The 10,762-nt window shown below is 42.5% G+C and overlaps 1 non-coding gene across 1 annotated transcript; it reads right to left on the reverse strand.

Moving 5' to 3' along the window:
* Positions 1 to 9,444: 9,444 nt before the first annotated feature.
* LOC127666392 (small nucleolar RNA SNORA17) lies at positions 9,445 to 9,571 on the reverse strand. The gene has a single exon (XR_007973607.1). It is a non-coding gene; the product is annotated as a small nucleolar RNA SNORA17 (small nucleolar RNA).
* Positions 9,572 to 10,762: the final 1,191 nt, after the last annotated feature.

Raw genomic sequence — 10,762 nt, forward strand, 5'->3', positions numbered from 1 at the left:
GTGACACCATGATTGAAACCAGATCATGTGATCCCTATGGAGGTATCTGTAGCCATCCAGCACAGACCCACGTAGAACCTTGGTCCTGTGCTAACAGAGAAATGATCCAGCAACTTCAAATTATAACAAGAAATGTTTCAGAGCCAAGAGAGGCACATAAGGTGGCCAAAATGACATCGATGGGCATCCCTGAGTATTTGAGAGCTGAGACTATTTGGATCCAACGACCTGACCTACCAATTCCTGCAGGATCTTCTCTCAGCTCTGATTTGTGGCCTTTAAACACGCAGTATGGAATTTCCCTTTGTTTCTGTGCATATGGGAAGAAATAAAGGTTTGGTTTTGTTTTACTTTGTTTTGTTTTTCAGCAGGAAGTGTTTTACCAGGATACACTTACTGTGACACAGAGCTCATCCGTGGGGAGGTAGACCCTGCAAGGAGGTGGTCAGCATTACTTATCACACAGTCTTTATCCAGTGGTAGCAACAGAAAGTGGTGAGAAGCAGCGGGGATTGGATGTATTCAGAGATAAAAGAAGCAAGACTTGGCAGACTGCTCTGGTTGGTGACAGAAGGAGAGGAAACAGAGTTCCTGCCTAGGTGTGTGGGTTCAGCCTCCTCTCTGAGAATACAGTTGCTGCAGGAGCATGAGGGACTGGCAGGGAGTTGACAGTGACTTCAAGGGACAATTGGGACAGAGCTCAAGGGAAGAGTTAGAGTTTGAGATGAAACTGTCCATCGCCCATACATAAATGGCATTCAAAACACTGGGAATCTGTGGGAAAACAAGAAAAGATATTTAGATGATCAAACATTGAAGACTGCAAAGAGCAAGGGAATTAGGATGTAGCAATCAGAAGATTCAGGAGAAGTGCAGAAATGTGTGAGACAAGAAACATCAAAAGATAAAAATACATTAAGAAGGAAGAAAGTTCTCACTAGCAATGTCCAGGGCTGCGGAAGGGTTCAATGACAAAAATTATTTGAGAATTTAAATGACCCTCAGGTTAGTCAACTTTCCGTGACTGAATCAAAATAACTGAGAAAAATCAATTTGCAGAGGTTTCAGTCTCTGAGAGCTGGGCCCTGTTATTTTGAGTCTGTGATAGCCCAGTTCATCCATCACTAAGGGTGGGAGCTGTTAGCATTTAATCTAGGCTCCGCCCCATGATTACCTAGCAACAGCCAGATGTGCCTGACTCATGATAAAAGGGGCTGCTTGCCCCCTCCTCACTGTCTTGCTCTCTTGCTCTCTTGCACTCTCTCTCTCTCTCTCTCTCTCTCTCTCTCTCTCTCTCTCTCTCTTCTTGCTCCTGTCCCCACCTCTCCCCATTCCCTGTCCCCCTTTCTGCCTTTCTCTCAACTACTCTGCCCATGCTCTGAATAAACTCTTTTCTATACTATACCATGGGGTGCCTGGTACCTCAGTGGGGAAGGGGTGCCTCAGCACAGGCTGCAGAGGCATCCCTTCCCACACACCATACTGCATGTCCACCAAACAAATTCCTTCCTTTCTTATCTTTTTATAAAACACAACAGGAGCCCTTGTGGTAATGTGGAAGCAGACATGGAAAGAGGTCAGGAGCCGATATCCCATTCAAGGAAAGGCACACCACTACTGACCTAATTAGTTCCTTCTCTGCCTACCTTCTCCAGGTTGTGCTGCCTCCCAATAGCCCTCAATACATAGACACCTCTCAGGGGACATTCAAGGTTCAAACTATGTCTCAGCTGAGACAGGATGGTTCAAGGCTAACCCATAGAGAGCTTGAGCTAAGGTACACAGGGAGAGTAGCTTTGAAATAAATTCTCACACTCTGATACTCTCTAATTTCTTGAAAATACTCATATATGAGTACTGTGTTCATATTATTTCCATCCCTCTCCCTCCCCTTCCACTTTTATAGCAATGTTTATATGAGTCATTTCAGTCAAAATTATAATGATGATGATTAAATATTGATTCATAACATTGAACAGAAATTATAAACCTACTGGTTCTAATTCCAGGAATTTTTCTTTGGCATGAAGTTACATTTAGGTAAATTAATATATTTTCAAAGTTTAGCAAACAATTGAACAAAATCTAAATGCCTCTAAACTTAAAAAAAAAGAGTTTAGTAAATCATGAATATCTATTCAGTGAAAAACTATCCAGCCGTTAAAATTATTAAGGCAACTTTCCATGTACTGAAATAAAAAGGTTTTCTAAATATATTCAACATAAGAAAAAAGTCAGACTTTGTGCATTATGACTAACAAAGAAAAATAAGGTTATGAATGAAACCTTGTCAACAAGTCAAGAGCCAGCAATGGTTTGGTTCAGCCCTGATTTGGTGCAGCAATGGTTTGGTTTAGCCATGGTTTGGTTCAGCCATGGTTTGGTTCAGTCACAGTTTGGTTCAGCCATGGTTTGGTAAAGCCATGGTTTGGTTCAGCAATGGTTTGGTTCAGCAATGATTTGGTTCAGCCATGGTTTGGTTCAGCCATGGTTTGGTTCAGCAATGGTTTGGTTCAGCCATGGTTTGGTTCAGCCATGGATTGGTTCAACAATGGTTTGGTTCAGCGATGATTTGGTTCAGTCATGGTTTGGTTCAGTCATGGTTTGGTTCAGTCATGGTTTGGTTCAGCAATGATTTGGTTCAGCCATGGTTTGGTAAAGCCATGGTTTGGTTCAGCAATGTTTTGGTTCAGCCATGGTTTAGTTCAGCCATGGTTTGGTTCAGCCATGGTTTGGTTTGGATCCATGTAGGGAGGAAGCAGGTGCTGGTGAGAGAACGGATGAGAACGGATGGATGCTGAGGATCAGGGAAATGGGGCTGGCTTTTGTTTTGTTTGCTTTGTTTTGGTTTTGGGTTTTTTTCCTGTATCGCAGATATTCTGATAAGGTCCATTTATCCTATAATTTTTTACAAACTTCCCTCCCTCTATTTCAATAGCCCAGGAATGGTTGCAGAGTGTTTTCCGGTCTCCATGTATTTGTACAGTTTCTGTCACACTTAATTTCTAGTCTTATTCCACTTTATATTTATTTGATTATTTATTTGCATCTCAAATGCTGCCCTCCCTGTCACGTCTGCCCCCATCCCCCATCCCCTTCACCTCTGAGAAGGCAGAGCCCCTCTGGGTGGGTAACCTAGCTTAATTGTCCTCTGAGAGCCTCTATCCAGCAGAGGACTGAAACAGACACAGATGCAGATGCAACATTAAATGGAGGTCAGGGACCCTTATAGAAGACTTGGCAGAAGTACTGAAGGCCCTGAAGGGGATGGCAAGCCCGTAGGATAGACAAGCAGTGCCAATTAACCAGGACTCCTGCTCCCATAGACTAAGCCACCAATCAAAGGGTATACAGGGGCTGGAGAGAGCCCAGCATCCCCACCCCCACCCACAACCCCACCCACAACCCCATCCACAACCCCACCCACAACCCCACCCCACCCCCACCCCCACCCACAATAGGCTTCTTAGTCTGGCCTCAGTGGGAGAGGATGCACCAGGATACACCAGAGACTTCTATGTTGTTCAGTTTTGCTTTCTTTTCGGTTCTGGGGTGAACACAGGAACTTGTGCTTGCTAGGTAAACCGTTTTGCCCCTGAGCAACACTTAATGCCTTTGAATTACAGGCACACGGTTACCTATTCAAAACCCTAAATAAAATTGTATGCATAATTCTGAAACATGTCATTTAAAATAATAAAAGGAAAGAAAAGATGTGGCGGTAAAAAAAAAAAACGAATGCTATATATAGCACAAATCTTTGAAGAGTTTTCAAAAGGTAGATTAAAGGGAGCTGGAGGGAGCATGGAGGTTTGCCTTTAAAATGGGAGTGGCTATTGCCTGAATTAAACTACAACAGAAGGAATGACTGACTTAAAATAATAATAATAATAATAATAATAATAATAATAATAATGGAAAAGGCAACAGCCAAGCAGATTCCTTTAGCAGGCTGTAGGGGTGATATTCCAGACATTTGTAAGAATTCCTACCATGGCTAGGAACATTGAGAAAGGCACTTTCTAGAGACCTTCAGACGTGGACCTGTGCTTTGGCTAGCACACCACATGGCTGCCTGGGTCCTGTGTATAAATTACTGTGATCAGAACTCCATAAAGTCTCCACTTCCTACGTCCTTCCTCTCATCAAGGTTGGTCTTGGCTGGCACTCCCAGTGCTGCTTAGCAGCTTGTGAGCTCATTAGAGATTTAGTTGGTTTATAAAGTAGCTCCTTTTCTCCTTCACCCTCAGCAGGATTCTACTGTTCTTCTGAGGGGACTGAGCAGCCTCAGACAGGCCTCTCTCTCACTACTTTCAGCCCCTGTCAGTCATCTGCTAAGCTGTTTTCCTTCCTCTAAGGCTCACCTCTCTCTGTGCTGAGTCCCACAATAATCTTGGAGGAGGCTTCAACCCCCTCCAAACTTTAGCCTCTTCTTTATTAGTGATCCCATTGTGTAAGTATATTATTAACGTGGGATCTCTCCTGTGCTTAGACCACTCAGACAAGCAGAGAAGCTTCACAGGATGCTAAGCCCTTCAGCTACCATCCTAGTCCAGTCTTCTCTTTGTCAGTCAGCTTTGAACACAAGAAACTAATTCATACTGTGCCACCATCTTGCTATTAATTTCCATACCACCACTGTCTGGCTGACACACCCACCATGCTCAGGAAACCTTGTCTCCTTGGACTACTTAATGGAGTTGAAGACAGCTATGTTGTTTCTAGTTTCTGTCTATTATAAATAAGGCTGCTCTGAACATAGTGGCACATGTGTTCTTGTAGAGCATCTTTTGGATATATGACCAGGAGTGGTATAGCTGGGTCTTCAGGTAGAACTATTTCAATTTTCTGAGGAAATACAAGATTGTTTTCCAAAGTTTTACCCACTACACCAGCAATGGAAGAGTGTTTCTCTTTCTCCACATCCTTGCCAGCATCAGCTGTCACCTGAGTTTTTTTATCTTAACAATTCTGATTGCTGTGAGGTAGAATCTTAGAGTTGCTTTGATTTGCATTTCTCTGATGGTTAAGGATGTTGAACATCTTTTAATTGTCTTTCAGCCATTCGAGGTTCCTCTGCTGAGAATTCTTTGTTTAGCTCTGTACCCCATTTTTAATTGGGTTATTTGATTTTTGGAGATTAACTTCTTGAATTCTTTACATATTTTGAATATTAGCTTTCTATAGGATGTAGGGTTAGAAAATGGTTTTTTCCCTCTGGTTGGATTGCAAGCTGGTACAACCACTCTGGAAATCAGTTTGGTGGTTCCTTAGAAAACTAGGCATAATACTACCAGAGGACCCAGCTATATTACTCTTGGGCATATATCCAGAGGATTCTTCAGCATGTTCATAGCATCTCTATTTATAATACCCAGAAGCTGGGAAGAACCCAGATGTCCCTCAATGAAGAAATGGATACAGAAAATGTGGTATATATACACAATTGAGTACTATTCAGCCACTAAAGGTAACTCATTCACAAAAGAACACACATGGAATGCAATCACTAATAAGTGGATATTAGCCCAGAAGCTCTGAATACCCAAGAAACAACTCATATATCAAATCATTCCCAAGAAGGAAAGAGAGGGCCCTGGTCCTGGAAAGGCTTGATGGAGCATTGCAGGAGATTGCCAGGACAGAGAAGTGGGAGGTGGTTGATTGGGGAACAGGCGGAGGGAAGAGGACTTATGGGACTTATGGGGAGGGGGAAACCCAGAAAGGGAAAATCATTTGGAATGTAAACAAAGAATATAGAAAATGACACCAAAAAAAAGAGTGAATTCATGAAATTCTTAGACAAATGGATGGATCTGGAGAATATCATCCTGAGTAAGGTAACTCAATCACAAAAGAACTCTCAGGGTATGCTCTCACTGATAAGTGGATATTAGTCATTGGTTCTTCCTAATTTCTTCTTCAACTTAGTTATCTTTTGATATTAAAGAAAAATTAAAATCCCTACCATTGTTACTAATGGAAAACTAATACTACTAAGAACAAAGCATAAGAAAGAAAGATATATTATTTCTGTTGGTTTTATTCATACATTTAGTATCAGCTAAAAGTCTTGAAATTAAGCTTTTACTCCCTTTTTTCTTTTAACTTAAAAAGGGAAAATAGCAGAAGATAAAAATGTTTCACCAAACTGGAAATGTAGCACGAAAGTCATGAAAATTCAAAAGAGAGGAAGTTCCCAGGTTTCCAATGGTGCCATTAATGTGACAAGTATTTACACTGAGTAGCACCAATGGTACATGTCTTGTATTTGAGTGAAGTGCCCTGTCTTCTGTCTACCACAAATCACATTAAGTTAAAACCACTGGAGATCAAAATACAGACAAACTGATAACCTCCAAGCCCAGCCTATAAGTTCATAATTATACTCCCCTGACTCATTCAAGCATTTTAGCCACTTATATCTCATCAAAGGGACTCCCAGATTCCCTCCTTCAATTCTCCCTAAATTCAAGTCAGCCAGTCTCCCTGTGTGCCCTCTCTTCTGCTCTGCTCTCCTAAGTACCCATTACTGATTTAACTGAAGGGGCCTGGATGCTTTTGCCACCTTTCATAGTCACCTCCCTGAATCATCCCTTGTCCCCTTGAGTCATTCTTGTCCATGTTTCCACCAAGTTAGTTTTAGGATCAATTTTGATCTATGTTTACAATATCTATCTGCACTGCCTTGGCCACCCGTCAAGTGTATCTCAAAGGCAGTGTTCCTCTGCCCTGGAGGGCCTCCTCCATTGCCTAGTCTGCTCCACTGATCATCATGCAGAACTTTTAGTCATTTGCCAGAACTAAGTTGTCTTTTTCCCTTCCCTGAGCCCTTTCCTCAGTAGCCTCCTGCCTGTGAATCTCTGTGAGCTTCTGTGCCATGCTGTTTATATTTTATTTTCCTCACTTGTCTCCAGCCAGGCCCGGGTGCTCCTATAGGGAGGAACTGAACCTTTTGATCTTAGTGTCAGATGGAAGGAGTCCCTGAGCTCCCCATAAAGAGTGTCAAAGAAAACGTCCTCAGGCATCTATCAACAAACTGAGTCACCGACTGTGTCACAGTCACCCTGGGGTAGGAGTGAGTCTCTAGAAACCTTCTCACATTTTCTCTTTCTCTGTGCAGTGGTGACTATCTATATGACATTTCAGCTCTCTCAAAGGCTTTCATAAAATTAAGAGAAAAAAAAAAAAAACAGAAGCTTTGTCACACAGTCTTCTGTGCTTAACATTTCCAAGCCAGATGGCCAGTTCTTTTATATAACAAAACCTTAAGGGAAGAAAATTTCATAAACTCTCAATAACACATTTTATCACTCTTCATTTATATATATATATATATATATATATATATATATAAAATAAATATTTATTTTACTTCATATATATGAGATATATTTATTTTATTTCATATATATGAAGCTGAGATTGCTATAGTTATTCTAATTTTTTAATTCTAATCTTATTAAAATAGGAATATAAGACTACTTTTTAACAACAATATTTCAGCTGTTTAGAAGTAATGTCCAACAATATTCAACAAAATATTTCTATTAAATAAGGAGTCATTAATACATATCTTTTATGAATATTTGACTTTCTATGTCACCCAGAAATCTCTGCCTATAGTTAAGCTCATTTGTTTATTGCTTTTTTATCTTTTTTATCTTTTTTTTTTTAGTTTTTATTGGGACTTTGAGTTTCACATCATGCACCCCAATCCTATTCACCAATCCTACTCATCTCACCTGCCCCCGTACCATCCTCTACCCTTGCCACCTCCCCCTAACAAAGAAAAAAAAAAAAAACTCGTGTAGAAGCTGCAGTGTATCACAGCGCGTCCCACGGTGTGCTCTTCTGTCTGTCTGTCCCACGGTGTACCCTTCTGTCCTTCTGTCCGTCTGTCCCACAGTGTACCTTTCTGTCCGTCCGTACTTCTCTGCTTTTGCAATGACTCATTGGTCTGGTCTGAGGCCTCTGGCTTCTGCTATCCTGGGACCTCACTGGGATGCTTCTCAGATATCCTACTGTTGCCCTGTGTCATGGAGATCCTGTAATTTTGGGTCTGCACAACTGGCTCCTTCATGCACTGCAGCAGTTCATCGATGGGGGTAAAAGTTGAGAGTACGTCAATTTAAAGCCTGGATCTGGGCCTGTGTAGTACCTGAGCTGGCCAACTCTCTCACCCTCACATCCCCAAGGCCAGCTCATCACCATCCCCTGCAACCAGGGACAGCTCTACCCTGCTGCCCAGGCAAGGTGCACAACTCGGTCTTCCATGTGTTGCAGCCAGTGAGGGACAGGGACAGTTCTCCCACTCTCACGACCTGGGGCCAGCTCTGCCACGTGTCATAGATGGCCAGGGATGAGGGAGGGGAGGAGAGTCTCTCTCCTTCTTCTGACCCAGCAGACAAGAGGCAATGCTGGATTTCCTGTGCTCAGGCCCTCAGGGCTGACTCACCTGCAAACCCCACATCCAGAACCAGCTCTACCATGCTGCCCAGGTGAGAAGAGATACAGGGTCCACAGTTCTCATGCTCCCATGATGCCCTTCAGGGCCAACTCTCACACCTGCCACTGGTGTTGAGGTCAAAGGGGAGGGGAAGAGATCTCTCTCTCTCACACCAATGCCACTGCACAGCAGACAAGAGGCAAGGCTAGCTCACCTACAGCACTGACAACCGGAGCCAGCTCTCCTGTACTACCCCTGTGAGGTAGGAGTAGAGCCTTCTCCCTCCGCCGCCACACCCCCCCCCGCCCCCCAATGCTGCAGCTGCCAAGGGGAAGACCTCTCTCTCTCATGATCATCGCAAGGGAGAATCTCCTATCTGCCCCAGGAGGTGAGTTGGGAAGAGGGTATCACTATTTCATCCATGCCACCGTACAGGAGGCACAGGAGGCAAGTGGTACGGTCAGCTCTCCCCTGCTCATAGCTTCGTTGCCTGTTCTCTCACAACTCCCGCCGTTTGCCCGGACCTGATCTCCCCGGTCCCCAGGCAGCAGCCCAGACCAGTCTTTTAGCAATTAAGGTAGGTGGCCTTTGGTAGCAGCAGTCCCCTGGTGCAGGGCCGCTGACCCAGACGCGCTTCCTCATGGAAGTACAGGCCAGGACCCTACTGTGGTCCCAGGTAGCATCACCAACTGTTCACATTAGTCTCCAGTTCTTCCTCTCTTCATTGTTCTTCCTTCTCTGTCTCATGTCCTTCTCTTTCTCTTTCTCTTCCATTTCTCTACCACCCTCTTAGTGGTGCTGAGGGTCTCTGAGTGTCTGGGGTCATCTCAGAACTGGCCTTAGGAGTGCCTTATGACTCCAGGCTGACCGTTTCAGGCACAGTGTACACCATCAAGCCTGTGAGATGCTAGACTAGTCCTAGCATCTCAGGCTAGCTCCCTGTCAGGGACCCCTGGTGCCAGGCCAATGGTCATCTCAGACTAGCTTTTTCAGGGAAGGTTAGGCTACTAATCATTCAAATGGTCATAGATCAGAACACTGAGTGTAGAAATAACCTCTCTCCTGTCTGCCACCTACCAACACACATACAGCAGCCACACCTGCAAAGCCTCCCTGGGCAGGTATTTTTTTTTTTATCTTGTAAATAATGTATTAGTGTAGTAGCCCACATACTGAGAATTAATAGAATAAAGGCCTAAGAGAATATTTTATGTAAATGGAGATTAGTACATGCACATTAAAAAGAGGTCAAGGTTTGTGTGACACAATTTTATGTTTAAATTTATATTTTATGTTTAAAATGTCCTTAGAGAATGCCATATATATGTTTTGATCTCCTTATACATTGATTTTTGAGATATTATTAATACTTTATATATAATACATGACTTTTTTTAGTTAGCCTTGTAAGCAAGATTTCTGAGTGCTGCCTTAAATGCTAAAAGACTTTGGAAGAGACTAGTTTAATTAGTAACAAGGAATGAGCTACTTGCATCTTCTTGAGACTTTTCTTCAAGTTTTCATTAATAAACTATAGGTTCAGCAAGTGGACTAGTCAGTACTCCGCCTGCCTCCAGCCCGGCTGCTGCAGCACGGCGGCACTGACCATTCAAGCATCGTTTTGCTCTTTGTTGGAGGCCAGGCAGCTGTGTCTGTCAAGCAAAGGACTCTTCAATCTTTATCACTCTGCTTGAAGTGACAGAAATGGTGTCTTCTCCTTTCCCTTCTGTAACTAAGTCTGGGTTGCATGTGATGGAGAGTTTCTATTTTTGACAAGAGAAGTCCAGAATTCGTGTGGGCAAAGAACCATTCTCTGAAACTCATTTGTGGCTCACTCCACTTTAGTTCCTGATTTCATTCAAGTAGCCACCATCAATTCTATGAGATATTAGAAGAGATCAATTTTTGTTTTATAGTTGTAATCCCAGAAAGACCCTTTGAATAAAGGGTTAAAATCTGGACAAAAATTTGTATAAAAGACATTTACCAAGACCAAGCTCAATTAATTCTATGCATTTCCTTTCCTCCCAGATATCTCTCAACATTAAAACTAAATAGCAATTCTTATTGAACATCATTGCTACGCTCAAACCCTAAGGATATAGAGAAGAACCTATTAAAATTGTTGTATTATTTTAAAAGCACATAAATTAATCACGACGTTTTTAAATTGTAAATAAGCAATACTACAGAGACTAAAGAAGCTCATACCAAAACCAATGTCACATACAGGAATGTGATGTTTGCCTGGAAACAACTAACCTGATGTATTATGTGAATATTGCAATGCATATATAAATTGTAGAATTCATG

Source organism: Apodemus sylvaticus, chromosome 15, assembly GCF_947179515.1.
Source record: "Apodemus sylvaticus chromosome 15, mApoSyl1.1, whole genome shotgun sequence".
Taxonomy (NCBI): Eukaryota; Metazoa; Chordata; class Mammalia; order Rodentia; family Muridae; genus Apodemus; species Apodemus sylvaticus.